Source organism: Lissotriton helveticus, chromosome 8 (genome assembly GCF_964261635.1).
Source record: "Lissotriton helveticus chromosome 8, aLisHel1.1, whole genome shotgun sequence".
Classification (NCBI taxonomy): domain Eukaryota; kingdom Metazoa; phylum Chordata; class Amphibia; order Caudata; family Salamandridae; genus Lissotriton; species Lissotriton helveticus.
Window position 1 is genome coordinate 1,068,419,533 of NC_136069.1, and position 22,718 is coordinate 1,068,442,250.

The 22,718-nt window shown below is 46.9% G+C and overlaps 1 protein-coding gene across 2 annotated transcripts in view; it reads left to right on the plus strand.

Moving 5' to 3' along the window:
• UGGT2 (UDP-glucose glycoprotein glucosyltransferase 2) overlaps window positions 1–22,718 on the plus strand; it is a 1,586,510-nt gene that overhangs the window by 1,406,167 nt on the left and 157,625 nt on the right. The window lies entirely within an intron of this gene.

Genomic DNA, 22,718 nt, shown 5'->3' on the forward strand with positions numbered 1-22,718 from the left:
TAGTTGAAACTCTTCCAGGCCAAGGCATGCTGTAGAGAGCCTTCCTAGACCCAGTCATCTACAGGTAAATTGCGGAAATGGAGATTTTCCTACCATGAAAAGCAAAAATGAGGCAGTGGAAAAATAGGTCCTGTTCATCTCCCAAGAGGAGAACCTGCTCCCAGGAGAGATCTGGAAGCTGAAGATGTAGTTCCCTGGTGCTCGGTCCGACTCATTACCAGAGCCTATCCTGGTCCTGGATAAGTTGGAACGAAAGTTCCTTTCCCCTTCTGCCATCACCTCTTTGAGACCTTTCAGCAGACGATTTTTGATATTTTCAGAGCAGCTTCTCCCTCACTCTGGGGTGTTGCCTGCGACCAAACTATATATATGATCTGCCTGCTGCCAATGGGATTTACACAGCAGCTCTAGGGCCAGGTGGTGACGCCTAGAGGCATACCCTTTACTAAGCCCAATTCGATGTACAAGCTTTGGAAACTCTATAACACTTGCCCTTAATAGAGCAAAGTCTTGCTTTGGTGATAAAGAGCTTGTTTGAGTATGAACCTCTTGCAGAGGACCATCCAGGGGCACAGAAGATTGTGCGCAGAGCTGAATTGCTTGGAGTCTTTTGCATCATAGATGCCGGCCTTACATTTTCATGCAATGAAGATGATAGTGAGGCGGACCAGTGCTGCTCTTTCACTACACTGATCCTGGCCTCTGTCTTGACCCCCAGAATGTTTGTTGCCATTATACCTCTTCGGAAATTAAAAAAAGTTCATGCCCTTCAAGAACCCCTTTGAAGAGTTCTGCTTATTTGTCTCTGTCATAAGAAATGCCACTGTTTTGGAATTTTACTTGCCTCAACTAGAGGTCAAGTCCAACTTGTTGACTTTGATTTTACAGCCCTGTGTTTCTTCCTTGGAGCCATTACTTTATCTTAATGATTTCCTGTTGAATCCCATAATGCCCACTTTAGAAAAGCCATTTTCATCACCTGCCTTGAACAGATTGATTGCTCAAACCCTTATGTAGGCCCACTCCTGTGACCCCAAGTTTCTGTTAGAGCATTCTTCTCCTTAGAGCCCGGTGGTTGAGGCTATCTCAGTACACTATGAAGAAACTCCCTCATGACCTGTATTTCCTTTTCTAAGATTCAATAATGAATTCAAAATATGGGCTGTTCATAAAGTAAACCTAGATAGGCTCCATAAACATTTACATATTTCTAGTAGTATATTTTCCTTCTTTTCATCAAGATTATGATTTTATCATTTTTTTATCATTTAAACATATCAAAATTACATATTTACAACAAAATAAAATATCGTATACAATACAAAATTATTTTATCATGTTACAACATATTAAACCCCAGGTAGAGAAACAGCACAAGCATACCAATCAACTCTCATACATTCAAATCTTTTATACTATATACATATCCCATTCACAACCGCATATATCTGTACGAGCTGAGACATAATGTTGGTTTCAGTCTCTGTCACCCTTTTAGGACAACTGCATATAGCATGAGTGAAATGGCCTTGGTCAACACGTTTCGGTGGCATACGAAGCAGATAAACACCACCTTCCTCAGGACCCGCCAGATAACAAACCAGTGTTCTCTATACCATGGGGATTCATAAAAGAATATATAGATACAGTCAATTAGCAGCCCATGATTTAACAATAAAATTACATCGATTGGACCAACTTACCAAGCTGTGAAATGTCAATAACGTGTGAATAAATCCAACAGTGCCACATTATAACAGAGATAGTGCCATCACCGAAAAGTGTAAACACAACAATGATGGACAGAATGTGGATCAATGTCACACATTCACCCCAGTCCAAAGATCTGGGCCCAAATCCATTGTTTTTCCACTCCACACCACCCTGGGTTAGACAATGGCGATATGCAAATCAGCGCTGACCCTGTGCCCCATGGGACCAGTCCAGTCCGAACTACAAAAGCCATGTCCTTCCCAGAACGGAAACAAGCATCCGAGGACCGGCCCGGTTTCGAGGTAACACCTCTCTTCAGCCCGGCTAGCTTGATTCCAGTGGTGTGGAGTGACTGGGACTCACGTCTGAGCATCCCCAGTACACTTAGAGCGGTAACTGCAAACACAACAATGATGGACAGAATGTGGATCAATGTCACACATTCACCCCAGTCCAAAGATCTGGGCCCAAATCCATCGTTTTTCCACTCCACACCACCCTGGGTTAGACAATGGCGATATGCAAATCAGCGCTGACCCTGTGCCCCATGGGAACAGTCCAGTCCGAACTACAAAAGCCATGTCCTTCACCGAAAAGTGTGTCCTAGCCATTGTGAAATCTCCGTTATTATTTCACCCCAACTTACTAAGGACAAAATAAATAACAGAGAAACATGCTCTTCATTATACTATCAAGAATAGTTTTTACGGGAGGAGGAGCTACGCTAGCACTCAAGATGGCCGCGTAAGCTCCCGGCTCCGCCGACCTCCGCCAGCAGCTCGTGTATCCTGACATCAATTCTGAACTCGCACCAGACGCCCGTGTTCATGAAGTGTTTCTGCTTCTAAAGGTGCACTCCCGAGATTTTTATCTTATCGGATGATGAAGATACGCCGTGTTTCCAATCTCGGCCTAACTCGGCGTGGAAGCCTGGGCCTCGATTTCTAGCCCATCCGGGTTAGAGTTGATCAACATCGGCCGCTGGACCTAGACTGAGTCCGGTCCCCCGAAGTGTGCCGTAATCTGTTTGTTTTGGATGGCGACACTGTTAACGGTCTACACCGAGTACACAGCAGCGTGACGCACCGGTTGCCGTGGTCGGGGGTCTGCCGCCCGGAGACCCTGCTAGCCTTCCGGGGTGGACGGGCTTGAGCCCTCGCTAGCGGCGAAGGTGTCGATATTGCATGACGGAGAGCGCCCACTGTTGTCATCTACTTCGCGTGGGCCTGTTGCCCCGGAGTGGCCGGCCTCCGTTGTTCAAGTCCTGCTCTGACGCTCCGTGAGAGGGGATGGGGCGGACGGACGGCACGCCATCGCCGCAGGCCGTACTGGCCGCCATTGGGGCACTCCATTCGCAAGTCACCGCCGTATTCCGGACACTGATTGCAAGAGTGGACGGTATCCTGGGACCGGCTTACGACTCTTCGCTATGTTTTCAGCACGCCGTGGTACCAGCGGTGCAATGTACGCTTAAGACCGAGGACCCCGTGCGGAAACCAGCTTTAATGTGCTTTGTCGGCTCCCAAGCAACCACTAGCAAGCCTGTGACTATCGCCAGCTTTTCCTGCTCGATCCTGTCGCCACCTAATATAGATATGGACAGTCTTCTGTGCCGTAACTAGTACCTCAGTGTCTATTGGAGAGATTTGCTATTCCTAGGCATCCTTCCTCACTCGATTGGTGGACATCGTGAACTTTTATCCTGTTTTCGATCCTGCTGCACTGACATGAACTTTTACGAACGCTCTGATTTTTCCTTTAAGATGGTGGTTCGGGTGGAAGAGACTCTCACGGAAAACCGTACTGGCCAGGGTTGAACTTGACTGCTTGGGGTTTGATAAAATACTTTGATTCAACGCCGGGATTGTAACCTATAATGTTGTGGGAGTCGGGTGTTTTTTTGCTGAACTCCCCCGGTTGGTCTGTATATTTTGCCATATACTGCTTTGATTATATCTCGGGGTGGTCGCTGCTGGCGGGGGTAAGGGAGACCGGGGGTGTGTTTGATTTCTCCTCCTCCGCTTTATCTTTTTTCCTTCCTTTAGGGTAGTTCTTGGGCGACAGGCACGCTGCCAGTGGGGTTAGGCCGTAGCCATTGCAGGGGTGCAGGGTGGGGGGTTAGGGGGGGTTTCTTATTTTGTCTTTGTTTTGTTCTATGGCCCTTTTTTCTTTCTTCTCCTTCCACGAGAGGCGGGCTGCTCATTCTTAACTGATTCTTTTCATCTGGGTGTCTACACTGGCTCTAACTATCCTGTATTGTGGATGGATGGGTTTTGCGAATGGGATTTGGTCTAGATCGTCTATTATACTGCTTACCCTTATTTTCTATGCGTAACTAAGATGACGTTACATGTTCCTTTCGAGACGCTTATCTGCATGGATACATCCCTCGCCTGTCCCTGTTTTGTATTTTATAGTATGACGCCTGCTATTTGTAATGCCTCCTCTTGTCTTCCTTAATAAAATCTTTTAAAAAAATTTAAAAAAAGAATAGTTTTTACACCTTCACCATATTATGTACGATATGAAAAAACACATATTTCTCCTTATTTAAAGGAGAATACACATAAGAATGTATCACTCATTACTCCTAGGTTTGCGTCTAAGATTTAGACCAAAACTTTCCTTACAAATGCAATCCATATCTAGGTACTTTCTGTTACCAATTATCAACCAATGAGGTATATAGTATCCACCCTATAACATATAGGATGATAACCGCTCTCTGCCAAGGAAAGAATAAAGCCATATTTTCGCATCAGTGGCGGTAATCCTTTCTCTTGTATATCTCTAAGGGGCCCATACCTCAATCAGACATCTTACCCAAAATATTCAATACTGTGTATCAAGGTGAATGTCAATGCTAGTCTGTTGTCAGTAAAATACTCCTTCGTAGGAAACATGAAAAAAGTTTTACCAAACGATTGGACGTCCATTTTAACCATCAACTACCCTTTTTATATGTAACATCAAAGTCCTAACACAATACCTTTAATATTTGCTTTCAAGGTATCATCATGTAATTTTCTTCTCATTAAAGAAACCATTGTGGCATCATCTAGGAATCGAGTAAAAAAAAACGTTTCACCTAGCTTGTCCTATCAAAACTGTAAAAAAGAGAGAGGACAATACCTGCTGACAAAGGGACATTACTATATTCTACCCACATTCCACCATTACAATCCGCAGTTGATTTAATAAGGCAGGACATATATGCATTTACATGACTCAGATTTGATACACACGACTTTCCTCACTATATCCGAGATAAGGTTAACACAATCTACATATGTCAGCCAACACATATCATGTATTTATTACCGGGCAACTCCATATCACCGAGCTCCACTGTTTTTTAAATTATATATATGTTCCCAGTATGCACGGCCGGTACTCAGGATGTACTGTACCGGTGTGTGCTAATGTCCAATGCTCCTGGAAATGATCCAAGGCGCTACCTCCTATTACCTACATGACATACATTCCTTAAGTTGTTACTCAGAATTTCCCATGCATAACACAACGATAGCATCTAACACTAAATCAGAACTTCATAGATTACTTTGATTCACGGGCCCTAGAAGCATTTCATTTCATATTTATTGTCCAATCAGACCCATCGGTTACAGTTTACTAAGAGTGCCGGGTGTATGGGGAAAAAAATCCTTTAAACCGCCATACATGGCTACCCTTAACATTTATTTATTTATTTATTTATTTATTCATTTAATGCATTTTTATATAGCGCGGACTTTACCCGAAGGTGTCAGAGCACTGTACAATAGAACCAGTTACGTTACATGAGAGAACTGTTACAGGAATGGTACAAACAAAAATAGCATGCCATAGAATCAAAGCGACTCGGGCATAAGGCACACAATCTCAAGCACAGCAAGCACAGACTGTACAAGCAAAAATATGAATAGATATGACAAATTTTACAATGACTAAAGCACTTCCTGGTGAAAAATAGCAGGCCATAGAATCAACACAACGCAGGCAAAAGGAACACAATATCAAACGCAGCAAGCACAGGATGTACAAACAAAAGTATAAATATAAGTGGCAAATTTACAATGACTAAAGAACTTCCTGGCGGGGTCTGAGAAGGAGGAAATTAGTTCTGAAAGTGTCTTTGTAATAAAAGAGATTCGAGGTCCGCTTTGAAGATCTGGATGTAGGTGATGGCACGGAGCAAAGGAGGAAGCGAGTTCCAGATTCTCACCGCATTACCCAAGAACGATGCCATAAATTTTTCCCTTTTGAAGGAGGGGGCTCAAGTAGGAACTTTTCCGCATTCCGAGAAGGTCTTGAGCCTCCAGACAATTTGTGGTTTATTCGCCAGATAGCGAGTAGAGGAAGAGTGCAAAGCTTTGTGGGTGATGCACGCCGTTTTGTAGATAGCTCTAGCCTCGATGGGAAGCCATCGGAGAGAAGACAGGATAGGAGTGATGTGGTCACTTCGTTTGGATCCTGAAATGAAGCGAGCTGCAGAGTGGAGGACAGATTTGAGGGGGCAGAGGTGAGATTTGGGAAAGCCAGTCAGAAGAGGATTACAATAATCCAGTCTAGAGAGAACTAGCGATTGGACCAAGGTTTTAAGGTCATTCTACGGGAAGAACCGACAAATCCCCCATAAAAGACGCAGCTGATAACGTGCGCTCTTGGCCATGGAATTGATGTGTGAGATTAGGTTGAGTCTTTTGTCAAGTGTGACACCTAAGGATTTAGCGCAGTCCACAATGATGGGTTTACTGTTGAGTAGATTCAACTGATCCATCCAGGATTGAACAGGAGGCGGGGAGAGAGAGCTAGATACGAGGAGGAATTCCGCTTTGGAGGGATTGAGAATGAGTTGGTGCACTAACATCCAGTTGTGAAAAGCATTGAGAGTAGAGCTGAGTAGTGAGAGATCATGAGGGGAAGACACCTTGAAGTAGATTTGGGTGTCATCCGCATAGAGATGGTAGAGGATTCCAGATTTGCTTAGGAGGTTCCCTAATGGTTCCAGATAGAGATTAAACAGAGTGGGAGCTAGGATAGAACCTTGATGGATGCCTTGACCCACCAGTGGAGACGAGAGACTGTTCGTAATCTTAATCATTTGGGATCTGTCCGAGAGGAAAGAGACAAACCATTTGAGAACTGTGCCTTCCACGCCCATTTACATTTACATTTAAGGAGGGTGTTGTGATTAACAGTGTCAAAAGCTGCAGAGAGGTCAAGAAGAATCAGAAGGCACGATTCCCCCGAATCAGGAATGTGCAGCGCATCATCGATCACTCGCAGCGGGGGTTGATTCAGTGCTGCAATTTTGAATAAAGCCTGACTGGAACATGTCGAGGAGATTATTGTCCATAATGTGTTGGGAAAGTTGTTTTGCAACACATTTTTCTGTGATCTTTGAAAGAAAAGGGAGTTTGGTGATGGGGCGGAAGTTATTGAGGTCATTTGCATCTGCAGAGGGTTTTTTTAGAAGGGGGGTAACCTGTTCTGTTTTGAGGACAACTGGGAGGGATCCTTGACTGAGGAAGAGATTGACTAGCATGGTCCAGTAGGAGAGAGTGTTAGTATAATGCATTTGAGGAGATCATCCTCCGAGATGGCGGCTAAGTTCTAAGGATTTTCGCTCCTCGATGGGGGTGGGTGACCTGTTCCACCAGAGATTTTACCTTTTGATTGAAGAATATAGCGAACTCAGTTGCTTTCTTTGAAGCATCCTCAGGCTTGATGGTTTGGGGAGAACAATTTGGGTTTTTGAAGAGGTCGAAAAGTTTTTGGGGTCTGTTTTTAGCTGAATCGAGGAGGGATCCGAAATGTGATGTTTTTTCCTGGAAGATGTGCTTGTGGTATTTGGATCTTGCTGAATGTAAAAGAGGGAGGTTGGGGGTGGATGGAAATTGTCTCCAGTGCTTCTCCAAGATTCTAAGGTTTTTCCTTCCGTCATATAGAGCTTTGTTAGCCAATAAGTTGGTGATGTCTGTGGAGGACAGATTGTGGTTGGTTCTTTTGGGGCGTGGGACCAAGGAGCTGATGGGGTGGGTCTTTTCCTTTTGCTTTGGCGTGGAGCAAACATGTCGATTTCAACTGCAAGGATTGAGAGGCAAAGGGGAGTGAGATCGTTGACATTCGTATTGGGGTCTAGACTAGGAAGTGAACGCATAGCAGAATCACATGGAGTCTCAAGATCAATGTTTTTTGTGTTGCGGAACCACGTAGAGGCTCTTTTAGGTTGGCCAAGAGTTAAAATGTGAGAGAGGTGAAAACAGAAGGCAATGAGGAAATGGTCAGACCAGTCAACACGGATGGGTGAAGCAGTGGTAATCTGGTCTGATTTGGATATCACAAGGTCCAGAATTGAGCCCTTGGCGTGTGTAATTTCCGAGCAGTGTTGGGCAAGATCGTTAGCTGAGAGAAAGGTTGCAAGTTTGTTGGCAGCTGAGTCTTCCACAGAGCCACAGTGGAGATTTAAATCACCTGGGAAGATCTGCTTGTCGCTTTGTGAATATTGGTCACTAATGAAGTCGATGAATTCCTCCATGAAGGAAGAGCAATTACCAGGCGGGTGTTAGATGGTATGGAACCTGAAGGGTGAGCCATGAAGAACTTGGAGTTCTAGGGAAAGGCATTCAAAGGTGTGAAAGAGGGTGGTGGGAAAGGCTTTGATTTGGAGGGCATATCTGTAGATAATCGCAACACCTCCCCCGATCTTGCCTGTTCTGTCGTTTCTGAGGATAGAGTAGTCAGTAGGTAACAAAAGATCAAATGAAGCGTGAGAAGAGTCATTAAACCAGATCTCAATGAGAAAGGGCATGTCGAGATTGTGGTGAGTGATTGTGTCAGAGATTTCCAGTTTGTGTTTGGTTGCAGATCTGCAGTTATGCAGCATACAGTGTAGCTCTGACGCAACTGTTTTGGTGATGTGAGTGTCTGGACTGATAAGGGGGATAGGGATTAGATTCTTGAATGAGGGTGCCCCTTGAGGGGGAGGCTGGTAAGTTCTGACGGAAGAGATGGTCTGAATGGCAAATGAGTAGAGTTGTTAGGAGAGGTGAGTGGAGGGGAATTGACATTGATGGTCTTGTAGGTAGCCAATAAGTTGGTGATGTCTGTGGAGGACAGATTGTGGTTGGTTCTTTTGGGGCGTGGGAGCAAGGAACTCCTCGGGAGGTTATTCGGGGAGGGGGATATCTTAGAACATAAGAGTGAAATGGACGCTTCAAGCTGGGAAATGGAAGAGATGAGAGAATCAAGTTTAGTTTCCAGAGAGAGGTGTGCTGAGCACGGAGTGAAGGGTGGCTCAATGGCTAAGGGAGAGAGTGGCGTAGGCGAAGGAGGACAGGAGGAAATGGGGGACCGGGGAGAGTGTTGGGGTGCGAGGGTCGAAGGTGGGGGAGGAAGTGAAGTAGGCGAAGGAGGACAGTGGGCTGTGGTGGACTGAGGAGAGAGATGTGATGCAAGGGTCTGGGGGGGAAGAAGGTGATAGCAAGGAGTGAATGGAGTTACTGTGATATTTTTACTGGTGTTGAGCAGAGGTGAAGAATAGAGATCATACATAGGAGGAGAAAATTGAGAAGTAGAAATGGATGGCTGGAGGAGGAGGGGGGAAGGAGTGGGGTTATGGGAAGGCCATGGATACGGCGAGATGAGAGGATAAGGGGCTGAACAGGTAGAGGAGGGAGGGAGGTCAAAGGGAGCCCACAGGAGTGGGGAGAAGAGAGAGGGTGCAGGCCAGGTACCATGGGTAATGAAAGGTGAATGTAGGGGTAAAGGCACTGAGTCCAAAGGGTAAGCAAACTTTTTCATTACCAACTGCTAGTTAGCACACCTTGTCCAATGACGCACACGTCTCCACGGAGAACCTCAGTGTTCGAGCGATCGCTTCCACACACAGTTGCAGCTGACGAATCTATGACAAAATATCGAATACAAAAATATCTACATACAAAAATATCGCAACAAAAATATCTATTACAACAATATCGACATCCTATCTCTAACAAGGTAAGTACAAAAATATCGAAACAAAAATATAGATGTCAAAAATATTGTTTAAAAAAATATCGTTTTTGTATTTTAAAAAAAATGTAATATTAATAAAATAACACTAATAAATGTAATAAACATAGTTAAAAATATATTATAATATTTAAAATTAATAAATTATGTAATAATAAATAATAATAAAGATATAATACATAGTATATACTTCATTAATAATAAGTAAAACATTATTTTAATGACTGATAAATGTATATACATAAAATAATAATATAAAAAACAATTAATAAAAATGTTAAACAAATTTAAAAAAGTAAGTAAATGTTGGATAGCGTAGGGGTAAAAATTACTATTCCCACTCCAAAGAGTGCAACAGTAGGGAAAGTGTTGGATAGCGTAGGGGTAACAATTACTATTCCAACTCCAGAGAGTGCAACAGAAGGGAAAGTGTTGGATAGCGAAGGGGTAACAATTACTATTCCAACTCCAGAGAGTGCAACAGTAGGGAAAGTGTTGGATAGCGTAGGGGTAACAATTACTATTCCAACTCCAGAGAGTGCAACTGTAGGGAAAGTGTTGGATAGCGTAGGGGTAACAATTACTATTCCCACTCCAGAGAGTGCAACAGTAGGGAAAGTGTTGGATAGTGTAGGGGTAAAAATTACTATTCCAACTCCAGAGAGTGCAACAATAGGGAAAGTGTTGGATAGCGTAGGGGTAAAAATTACTATTCCAACTCCAGACAATGCAACAGTAGGGAAAGTGTTGGATAGTGTAGGGGTAAAAATTACTATTCCAACTCCAGAGAGTGCAACAGTAGGGAAAGTGTTGGATAGCGTAGAGGTAAAATTAACATACTTATAAATAAAAAAAATGTTTTAAATATTAAAAACGTAACTATTAAATAAATATAAACCATTTACAAATACCAATACATAATTATTAAAAACATGATTAGCAATAAATAATTAAGTAAAACATTTAATAAAAAATACCATTTAATAATATTTAATGACCAATTAATAATAATTAACAATTATATAATTAACAAAATAATTAATTAAAAAACATTATTACTTAATTACATTTAAATTACTTCCCACCCTATTCTCCTATAAACCCACAACCCGCAACAGAACATATTTATCAATTAATCAATTAATACAAATTAATTACCAATTAATTAAAATTAATTACCAATTAATTAAAATTAATTTATATTTCCTAATAATGAATAATTAATTTAGTATAATTAAATTACATCCCACCCTATTCCCCTATACACCCACAACCAGCTACAGAACATAATTATCAATTAATCAATTCATTAAAATTAATTACCAATTAATTAAAATTAATTACCAATTAATTAAAATCAATTTATAATTCCTAATACTTAATAATTAATTTAGTATAATTAAATTACTTCCCACCCTATTCCCCTATTAACCCACAACCCGCTACAGTACTAAAATACAAAAATTAATTAAATGACATAAAAATAAATTAAAAACATAATAAACACCTAATAATATACAAACAAATAATATAAAAATCGATATTAGTAACATCGAAATTATTAACATCGATATTACTAACATCGATATTTAAAACATCGATATTACTAATATCGATATTACAATCTATCAATATTATTTACCTTCCATATTATGTCCCTTCGATATTTGAACATCGATATTATTGTATATCGATATTTAAATTTCGATATTTTGTCTGCATACCGCAACTGACATCCCTCAGAGCTCGGTAATTTATACACGGTGCTCCTGCTATAGAAGGCGCGTAAAATCTCAATGACGCTTACCTGATGAGTCATTGACACTAAGGACAGACTATCATACCGCAAAGGGGCGCGCCATCTTAGGTAAGGTTGTAACTTTTGATTGACTTTTGAATAACTCCGAGCTATTATGGAGTGTATGTCAACAAAACAAGTAAATGTAAATGTAGGTATACTTGTAAAGCGCACTGCCGCCCCATCTCGGGGCATCCTGGCGCTGTATACCGCTGTGGAACCCTTCCTGGCTTTCCCTGTGAGATGCTCCCTACTGGGCACCCCCAAGGTGAAGCCAGGCATCCCAGCGCTATTGGGGCAGTTGTGGAGATTAAGCAAGCTATTGCCCAGAGTTGCATAGTGGGACCCATGATTAGAGTAGGCACCGAAGCGAGAATTATCGAGTCCGCAGACATTGAGCCCAAGACCCTGCCGCGTCGGGAATTGAACCCTGGTCCCGGGCCAGACCTCTGCATCAGGGACTGCCGCTTCTAACCAGTGAGCCACACTTCTACACTACGGATACTGCGTCTACAAGCAAACGCGACAATCAATCTTTAAACCTTCACTGAATATTGAGATTATTATCCTTTAAAGAGATATGTCCATATATTGAATACATCCCTGGTTTTAAGGTTTGTAAGTCCACATAAAAGTCTGCACTAGGGATACTGTGTATAAAAATAAATGCAATAGTCAGACTATGAACCTTCAATATACCGGGTGTAAAATAGACGCCAAATTATTTATCTGAAAGAGACACGTTAGTATTAGATTCCTTACCTTAGAATATCCCCAGGCGTCAGACTGGATCCGGAAATTTTTGCGTAGCAGTACCCTTGCGCATCGGTAGGCGTCGTCTGCGGCTCCGCGTCCGTCGTGGGCGCCGTGATGATGTCGTCGAAGTACTTAGACGCCGCCTCCGCGTGCTGACGTCAGTTCTTCTTTTTTCCGCGCCAGCAAGCGCAGATCTGGAAAAGCAGTAACCCTAGTCATTTTTTGACTAACTTTTCATCACTTTTGATTGTTCTCGAAGTCTTTCGACTCCGACGGTGCCGTAGGGATGCCCGGCTTTAAGCACTGTGAGGATTGCGACCGCCTGATGTCGGTCACGGATCCTCACCGACGGTGTTTAACTTTGTCGGCGTCAATCACGACGACAAGGCCTGCCCCGACTGCCGGGCCCTCTCTTCGAAAGCCAGACGGGAGCGGTCCCGCAGGCGGCTCGAACTCCGGCAGTCGGTCCCGCGCCGCGAGAGGTCCCGATCCCATGGGAGGTCGAGGGACAAGTCGCGGGCTCGGAGCCACCAAAGTTCCGAGGGTAGGCCGCACTCCTCCGGGTCGAAGTCGTCGTCAGGTAAGCGGCACAAGAAGTCCAAGTGGCGTCATCGCTCCTCGGACTCCCCCCCCCCCCCCCGACGCTCGCGCGATGCGGTCGGGGGTTCGGGTGACACCACCCACGCGGCTCCGACGGAGTCGCAGGCGCCGTGTCCAGCCCCATACCCTACGGTCCCTGGGCTCAACGCGATGCCGGAGGAGATCGAGCGCTTCCTCATGGCCATGAGGAATCTCTCTCCTCCGACGGGCTCCGCGGCGCCTTCGGGCCCAGCGGACCCGTCTGGGACCCCTAGCGGGTCGGGGGGATCTGCCCCGACGCCGTCGGGTGCTTCGGCCCCGGCGCCGCCGACGCCTTCGGGCCCGGCGCCGCAGGTTCCCGTTATCCCGACGCCGCCGGCGCCTTCGGGCCCGGCGCCGAGGGGTTCAGTTGTTCCAGCGCCGCCGGCGCCTTCGGGCCTGGCGCCGCTGGGCCTCCTTCAGGATCGGGTTCGTCGCCGGTGGACCTTACGACCTCCCCGGCGTCGGACCCTCAGGTGTCCTCGTTCCTGTTCTGGCGCCGCTCCAGACGTCGTTTGGAGAGTTTCACTTCTATGAACAGGCCCCATTAGCTGAGAACCCTGAGTTTCAGGAGATGGGTGATGAAGAGGACTGGGAGGGGTCTGAGGACCCTCTGACCAGGGAGTGTCAGTCTCATGAGGACTGGACAGGAGACCTTGGGGAGGCCAGTGGCCTGGACACCTCTCCAGACACTGGTTTTGTCTCCCCTCCTACCGTGGCTTCGGAGGAGGGGGCAACATATAGTGTGGTGCTGATGAGGGCTGCCAAGGCCTTGGGCCTTGAGCTCCCCGTCGCGGCTCGAGGACTAACCTCCTCACTGAGGTCCTTAAACCGCAGTCAAGCTCGGCCGAGCCTCTGCTGCCCTTTAATGAGGCCTTGACCGACGTTCTTCTGGGCACTTGGTCCAAGCCCGCTACGGGTTCGCCCGTAGATAGGAACGTGGCCAGACGCCACCGCCCAGCCCCGGGCGACCCATGTTTCCTGTCCTCCCACCCTACCCCCGAGAGCCTGGTCATCCAGGCCTCCAATTCCCAGACCGCATTCCCGTCGGCCCCGCCGGACAGGGAATCCAGGAGGCATGACCAGTATGGGAAGAAGATCTTCTCATCCCTTAGTCTAGGCCTGCGGTCTTCCAACACCGCCTGCCTCTTGGGACGTTACACCCACTCTGTGTGGGATAAGGTCGCAGAATTGCTGCCAGAGTGTCCGTTAGAGGTACGGGCCAAACTCGGCCAAGCCCTTGTGGAGGGCCGGGATGCAGCCAAGTATTCCATCAGGTGTGGTCTGGATACCACCGACTCGCTAGGTAGAGCGATGGCAACGACGGTGGCGGTCAGACGCCACGCCTGGCTGAGGTCCGCCAACTTCTCGGCAGATGTCCAGAGCACGCTCATGGACATGCCGTTCGATGGCCGTCGCCTCTTTGGCGACAAGGCAGACCATGCGCTTGAGCGCTTTAAGGACTCCAGGGCTACGGCCAAGTCCTTGGGCCTCTCGGGCCAGCGCCAGCAATCGGCTGCCTTTCACTCCTTTCGTGGCCACGGAAGGGGTGCGCCCACACGCGCCGCCAGCCACGCTCCGCAGGGCAATACCGTGGCAGCCGTGGGAACGGGCGGTCGGGGGCAGCGGCGAGGTCAGTCCACACCTTACCCCGCAGCATCTGCCTCAAAACCCTCCTAGTCCGTGCTTTCAGGCCCATGTGACGCCAGTGGGGGGCAGGGTTCGCCATCACCACCTCCACTGGCGCACTGTCACATCGGACAGGTGGGTGCTGCAAATCTTCCGAAGGGGCTACTCCCTCCCCTTCGAGGCGACTCCTCCAGCCATGCCACCGCAGAACCACCGTGTATCGGGGGATCATTTGCGACTTCTGCAGGAGGAAGTTACGGCCCTCTTGGCCAAGGGGGCCATCGAGGGCGTTCCTGGGCCAGAAGTAGGGTGTGGTTCCTACTCCCACTACTTTCTGGTACCCAAGAAGGGCAAAGGGGGCCTACGCCCTATCTTGGACCTAAGGAATGTCAACGGCTTCCTCCGGAAGGAGAAGTTCAAGATGCTGACTCTGGCTCAGGTCCTGGCTGCCCTGGACCCAGGAGACTGGATGGTAGCGTTGGACTTGCAGGACGCTTACTTTCATATCCCCGTCCTGCCTGCCCACCGGCGCTACCTGCGGTTCATGGTTGATCACAAGCACTTTCAATTTACCGTGCTCCCCTTCGGCCTTACCAGCGCCCCTCGGGTGTTCACAAAGGTGATGGCGGTGGTCGCAGCTCATCTGCGCAGGTTAGGGGTTTCAGTCTTCCCCTACCTCGACGACTGGCTGTTGAAGGCGGGCTCGCCCCAAATAGTCGTCAGCCACCTCCAGACGACGGCAGACCTCCTGCACCAGCTGGGGTTCTCCATCAATGTGCCGAAGTCACATATGTGCCCCTCTCCGAAGCTCCTCTTCATCGGAGGGGTTCTGGACTCGGCGCGGTTTCGGGTTTATCCAGGTTGACGCTGCGGCTTCTGGGGCTGATGGCCTCCTGCATCCTACTGGTGCATCACACCAGGTGGCGGATGCGGGCTATGCAGTGGGACCTGAAGTTTCAGTGGCCCCAGCATCAGGGCAACCTATCCGACCACGTCCTGATCTCGGAGGGCACTGCGAGACAGCTGCAGTGGTGGCTTACGGACCGCGATTGGGTCAGCGGCAGATCCCTCTCCCTTCCCCAACCGGAGCACGTAGTTGTGACGGACGCGTCCCTCCAGGGTTGGGGAGGCCACATGGGAGAGGCGGAGATCAGAGGCCTCTGGTCTCCGGCGGAGACCCGGCTCCACATCAACCTGTTGGAGCTCAGGGCGATTTGTCTGGCACTGAAGGCATTCCTCCCCTCTGTCCGGGGAGTGTAGTGCAGGTGTTCACGGACAACACCACCGCCATGTGGTACTGCAACAAACAAGGCGGGGTGGGGTCGTGGATCTTTGTCAAGAGGCTCTTTGGCATTGGCTGGAACGCCAGGGCGTGACCCTGGTGGCTCAACACCTGGCAGGTTCTCTGAACGCCAGGGCGGACGAGCTCAGCCGTCGGAGCATGATGGATCACGAATGGCGTCTGAACTCGGACGTGGCGCAAGGCCTCTTTCAGCGATGGGGAGAGCCTTGGTTAGATCTATTCGCCACCGAAGAGAACGGCAATGTCATCAGTTCTGCGCGTTGGAATTTCCAAGGCAGCACTCGCTCGGAGACGCTTTTCGTCGCGAGTGGAGTTGCGGTCTGTTGTACGCCTTTCCGCCTATACCACTTTTGCCCAGAGTGCTGAAGAAGACCAAGCGCGACCGGGCCCAAGTCATCCTTGTGGCTCCGGACTGGGCGAGAAGGTACTGGTATCCAGAGCTTCTCAGTATGTCAGTCGATCCCCCGGTTCGTCTGCCTCTTCAGGAGGACCTTCTGTCGCAGCAGCAGGGGACGGTCCTCCACCCGAACCTGTCCAGTCTCCACCTCCATGCTTGGAGATTGAGCGGCGACAGTTAGCCTTTTGACTTGCCTCCTGAAGTTTGTAACATCATTCTGGCAGCCAGGCGTCCCTCCACAAAGTCGGTATACGCCTGCAGGTGGAACAGATTTGTGGCATGGTGCACAGCAAAGGCTGTGGATCCCCTCAATGCCCCTCTTTCTGAGGTCCTTCTCTTCCTTCTTTCTCTTGCCCAGCAGGGCTCTGGGCACTATCAAGGGGTACCTTTCTGCCCTTTCAGCCTTTCTCAGGCTGCCTGACCAACCTTCTTTGTTCAAGTCCCCTATTGTTAATAGATTTCTTAAGGGCATCACACACACGTTCCCTCCTGTTCCGTTTGTGATGCCTCAGTGGGACTTGAACCTGGTTCTTACATTTCTGATGTGCGCTCCCTTTGAGCCACTTCACAACTGTCCTCTTCGCCTTCTGACTTTGAAGACTGCTTTCCTGGTTGCCATCACCTCTGCCAGGAGAGTGAGTGAGCTCCAGGCCCTTTCTTGTACTCCACCTTTCCTTTCTGTCCATCCGGACAAAGTGGTGCTGCGTACCAAACCTTCTTTCCTGCCCAAGGTTGTCACGGCCTTCCACATCGGGCAGTCTATCACCTTGCCAACCTTCTTCCCGCCACCGCATCCCTCTAAAGAGGAAGAGCGGCTCCACCGTCTGGACCCAAAACGTGCGCTCTCATTCTACTTGGATCGCACACGCCAGTTCCGGGTGGATGACCAACTCTTCGTTGGTTACGTGGGCGCGAAGAAGGGGAAAGCGGTGCACAAGAGGACCATCTCCCGGTGGATCATCCTGTGTATCCAGGCATGCTACTCCTTGGCTAGGAAGGAGCCTCCTGCTGGATTGCGGGCTCATTCTACCCGAGCGACGGCGGCTACCACTGCCCTGGGCAGGGGTGGGCCCTTACAAGACATCTGTCAGGCAGCTACGTGGGCATCGCTGCACACGTTTGCAAGACACTACTGCCTGGACAGCCAAGTCCGGAGGGATGGCTTCTTTGGCCGTTCCGTCCTCCGGGACTTTCTGGTGTGATTATTGGTTCGCAGACCCACCACCGGGGTTGGTATTGCTGGTGTATCTGTTCTAAGGTAAGGAATCTAATACTAACGTGTCTCTTTCAGATGCACAAGTTACTACTTGTGTAACGATATATCTGTAAGAGACATTAGTTAGTATTAGATTCCTTACCGACCCACCCATCCTCCCCGTTCTGCGAACCAATATCTAGGGTTAGGGATGTTCAATGGCACCAGTGTTGGTTTTTAACATGGCTCTGTGTTTCTGGCGCGGAAAAGCTGTGTCTAAGAACTGACGTCAGCACGCGGAGGCGGCGTCTAAGTACTCCGACGACGTCATCACGGCGCCCACGACGCCGACGACGGACGCGGAGCCGCAGACGACACCTACCGACGCGCAAGGGTACTGCTACGCAAACATTTCCGGATCCAGTCTGACGCCTGGGGATATTCTAAGGTAAGGAATCTAATACTAACTAATGTCTCTTACAGATATATCGTTACACAAGTAGTAACTTGTGCTCCATCCTCTAAAACAGATTGAGCGTTAAAGTGAATTGATAAAATCGGGTGCAAGTGTTTTGCCAGCTTGTCCCTGCGGATGACAGACACCACTTGTTTGCCTTCATGCTTTACCTATGCTTTGTGAGAAAAGGCAAATCTGGTCACAGTCACGCTTCCTTATCCCAAGAGGGACCATTCTCCCAGTTATTTAAGGACTACTAAACTCAGCCATATCCTCTGAATGGGTCAAAACCTCATGAACAATGTTAGCCAGTCCAAGTACATGGAATGTTCATTCAGTAGCACATTTGGATGCATTGCAAAGGATATTATGGTGATGTTAAATCATATATAGTGGATGCGGGTATAACACTGAGAAGCTTTTTGGTTACAAAGCAGATTCCATTTTAGAGGTATTTAAACAGAGCAGAGACACTGCTTCTTCCTAGATCTTACCTTATCCACTCAGTAATTTCACCAACAATACCGAGATCATAGATTCTTCAGGATACAACATTCCATAAATCAAAAGCTTTCCCCTTATGTGGTCCAAGCAAAGGGTATTGTTAGGGGAAGGCAGCATCAACAGCTGGAGCTCTCCTCCTCTACCACACAGCCACAACTACGAAACTGCTCTAACTTCTTCCCTCACTACCTCTATCAACTACTTGTTGCATCGGTTTCATGGTTTTCACAACGATGGAAGGCGAGAGCCTTGGTCCACATGCATTACGGAGACCATGCCCTTCCCTTTATTGATTACCAGTTTGAATGTGCTTGTTCGTTCTTCGGCCTCTGCTTGTTCAAGTCTTGATGCCAGAGATCCTGTTGTGTTTGGAAAAGGCACACTAGGAACTCACCAAAGGTGATGAGCGGAATGTTTGCAAATAGTTTAACCACTTACAATCTCTGATGGTATCATTCCAAACCATTGTTTTTGTCCACCATGTCACTTCAGATTAGACCCAGCCATATGCAAATCAGCCTCAGTCCTGCTCCATTAGGAACAGCCCAGCCCAAACTGGCAAGCCAGGCTCTCACTGAAATGGAACACAAGCAACCCAAGACCGGTTTCATCCTATTTGGGCCTCTTCAGTCTGGTGCAGCTTGGTTCCGGTGGCATAGTGAGCACAGGACCCTGTCTACGCATGCCCTTGGCGACTGTGAGGGTTACATCAAACATACAAATAGTGATGGGAAGAATGCTGACAAATAGTCTACCTACTGTCAATTGCTCAAGATAGCATTCCAACCCATCAAAGGTGTGCTGTGGCCCAATAGCAACTGGACCTCCACTGAATTCTGATGTGAGCCTCTGACTAAAATCCAGAAATTCTGCAAGGGCCTTCCTCTGAGGTCCTGGGTGCTTTAGGCATGTACTCCTGTGGTCGTTTGGACAACAAAAGAATCTTTTGAAAACTTCCACCAGAGCTTTAACAGGACCCACTGCAAAAAGTATCTGACCAGCAGTTCTACAGCGTTGAATTGGATTTCAGCTTCATTCAACTCAAAGATCTGTGCACTTCCGAAAAAGTGAAACAGCTTATTCTACATTGGACCTTAGAAGAAATATCAAAATTTTTATACTAAAAAATGTGTCAAAGTTGGTTAAAAGCAGAGTTGCGAAACAAAGATGGCCGCCTATAGAGAGAGCTCCGCCGGAGCCGAGCCCGAAAACCCCATAAATCCGTACATAATCTGGCAGGCAGGACCCAAGGAACTTGCCGTGTAACTAGGATGAGCCGGTAGTGTACAGCAGCGGAAACCGGCGGCTGCAGGACGCCCTCTGGCCTCTCGGCGCCTCGGAAACCGTGAAGCGGCGGGCTCGAGAAATCGAAAGCAGACTCGGGAGACTCCCTCGGCCGCTCATGCAAGTACCCTACGCCGAGGCTCATCAGATCTTGGGAGCGTCAGCGGGGATCCTGGACCTTGCGCTCCACCCCTTCTTTCTGGACAGTGGGGGTCTCGTCTCGGGCCGCAGTGCCCGCCGGACGTTAGAGGCTGTAACATAACAGCTGTGACCGGACTGGGAGCGGCCGCTGCAGACTGGGTGAGTGCCGGCCGAGCAGGGCCTTTCCCGAATGGTTCACTAAGCGCATCTCAACCAAATCAAGCGCGCCGAGCTCAGACGGTGCGCTTTCCTGTCTGGACCCCTCTGCATCTACATGACCTACTTGCCCGGCCGAGGGCAGGATGGGAACACTGAGGGCGGCTGAGCGGGGGCGCGGCGATCTGTGGAAGCGGGCGGCAGGGAAGCTCCCATCTCCATTCTTTTTTTTTTTTTTTAAACTTTATTCGGTTTACTTTTGTGCAAAACCATAAAAGTTACAAACAAACAAGACAAAACCGTCACAGGGATACAAGTACAAAATATATAAAAGAAACTGAATAAAAAGAAGTAAAGTTAAAATGATGCTCACATTGGCAAACAGAAGGGCGGATCATTAGTGGGCTTGAAAATATATGAGTACAACAAAACAAGATATTTTTTAGAGATCTAGACTTTTCCTGTAATTCATTGCACATTTAAAAAAAAACAGCCACAAAAGGGATACAATCAGATTTTAAAAGTTGCAGGAAAAAGAGAGCGGGACGTACTTGTTCAAATTTTAACGTTTTTAGGATCGGTTTTAAATAAAAAGCCCTGGGCATTTCATAATATGTACAAAAAAACGTGAAGTGTAGCAGGTCTTGTGGAGACTTATTGTCGCAGCTACAGGATGCTAACACTGTCCCCTTTTGGCTGCCTCTTGGCCCTGCTAATTAAAGATGAAAAAGGTTTAATCTGAACCTGGTTAATAAAAATCGCTCGTAACCCGGCAAAGGCCATTCTAAGTATGGTTCTAGGCCTAGGGTGGTTATTAAAAACAGGTGTGACCTTACACTAGGCTTCAGCATTTCCTTCTCCTCGCTTTCCAATTTCCTAATTTGGGAGAAGGAATATTTCACGAGCGCTACATCCGAACTAGTAATTCCTTCGGGGTTTAAAAACAGGTCCAGGCGTCCCAGCTCACTGAAACTGATTTTCAGATATTTAATCCAAGGGATGTTGGTCGTATGATCTAGGCTCAAAACTTCTTTTAAGAGATCATGGGTAAGACCTATATCCATGTTAAGCCAGCATTTTATCCAAAAGGTAAGGGGGCGTAAGGCCAGAGTGTCACATAAATAAGGCATGCCCGTTTCCTCGTGCAATGATAAATTCGCAGACCCCTTCGGGATACTCAATAGTTGTTTTAGGAAATTATTTTCTACAACCTGGAGGCTATCAAGGCTAGAGTGTCCCCACAGGTCACTCCCATAGCTAGCTATAGATAAAGATTTGGCACGGTAAATCTTTAGCATGGCTGCCACGGGACGATTACCTAATTTTGCTGCAAAACCAAATAATGCGGCATTTGCCCTTACGACCTCATCCCTTTTTTTTAAGAGAGCAGCCCAGTTGAGCCGGTGGTCTAATAGGACTCCCAAATACGAAAAGGTTGTACAGTAAGGTACACTTGGTGCATCCGACTCGTACTCCATCGCAATCAGCCTGAAATTGTGCTTAAGTCCTGGTCTGCAGCTTGCATAGAGAATCATTGGTGCTTAGTGCTTTTTGGTGCTATTTCTACTTAAAACTCTGAACATTCATATCTCTGGTTTTCCCTATTGGAATTTTTGCCTTTTGGTGTCATTTTTGTTTATTAAATTGTACTTTATTTTTACCAATTCAGCTTTGGATTTTTATTATTTACACTTTTTTAGATCATAAACTGTATTTGTAGATATATTTAATATATTAATTGTTTCTTACAGTTTTCTTACTGTTTTTCCTCGTTTGTGGTATTTTACCGAAATAACGAGTATTGAACTGAACAGTTTTTATTAAGTATCGTCTTTTGATATCTCTCACAACTTCGTATGTAGTACTTATTTCCACCATCAGGGAAGTATCCATACTTTCTCTTTGTCATGTTTGCCTTCCGTCCACTTTCTTTCTCTTCTCTGGCAACAATTGTTGGCCTTTGTTTGGGATTTGCGGAGAGGTCCTGTATATCAATCTCTTGATAGTAATTTGTCTTGTAGTGGTTTTTCAAGCAGATATTAGCAGACACCGAAACATCCTCCTTATGCCAGCACATTGTCTCATCTCACTTTTGCTCAAAACTCCATTATAGCCACACTCTAGGTTTCTGCACTTTCATGTTCAGAGCCAGAGAATATTGTTTTTTTACCAGGCTTACTATCCCATCTGGACTCTTGGCCTTTTATCTCTTTTGTTGTGTGCTAGAGACTTCTCGTCAAGCGTGCTTCTGGAACAGAGTTTCAGTCTTTTTCTCTGAGCTTTTCTTGTACGTGCTACAGCCTCAGATTTTTTGTTTTTCATTCTGCTTTAGAATAGTCAATCCTGGTTCATGTGAGCATTGACCGGATGGAGGAATAGGCACATGCCCCTTCTTGTATCTGCTTTCTATCTGCTTTCCGGCACTGCTTAAATGCATGCCCGTGCTCCTACACTGCGTGATTTACTGTTCCTCATTCTCTATCCTAAGGGCAGGGTCGTCTGATTCACAGCCCTGATCTTCCGGGGGATCCGTATGTTGCCATTTCTATGTGGCCAGCAAATCATTTAGTGCTTGTGTCATGGCTATCCCTCCACAGATATATGGTGGCCATCTTGATGTTTCGCGTCACCTGTAATTTGTTGTCTTTTATCTTGTAGCTCCCCTTAATTTGATCCTAAAAGGAATAAAAATGTAAACTTTTCATTTGTTGACCCATGAAGAATGGCTCTCAAGCCTGTGCTTCACCC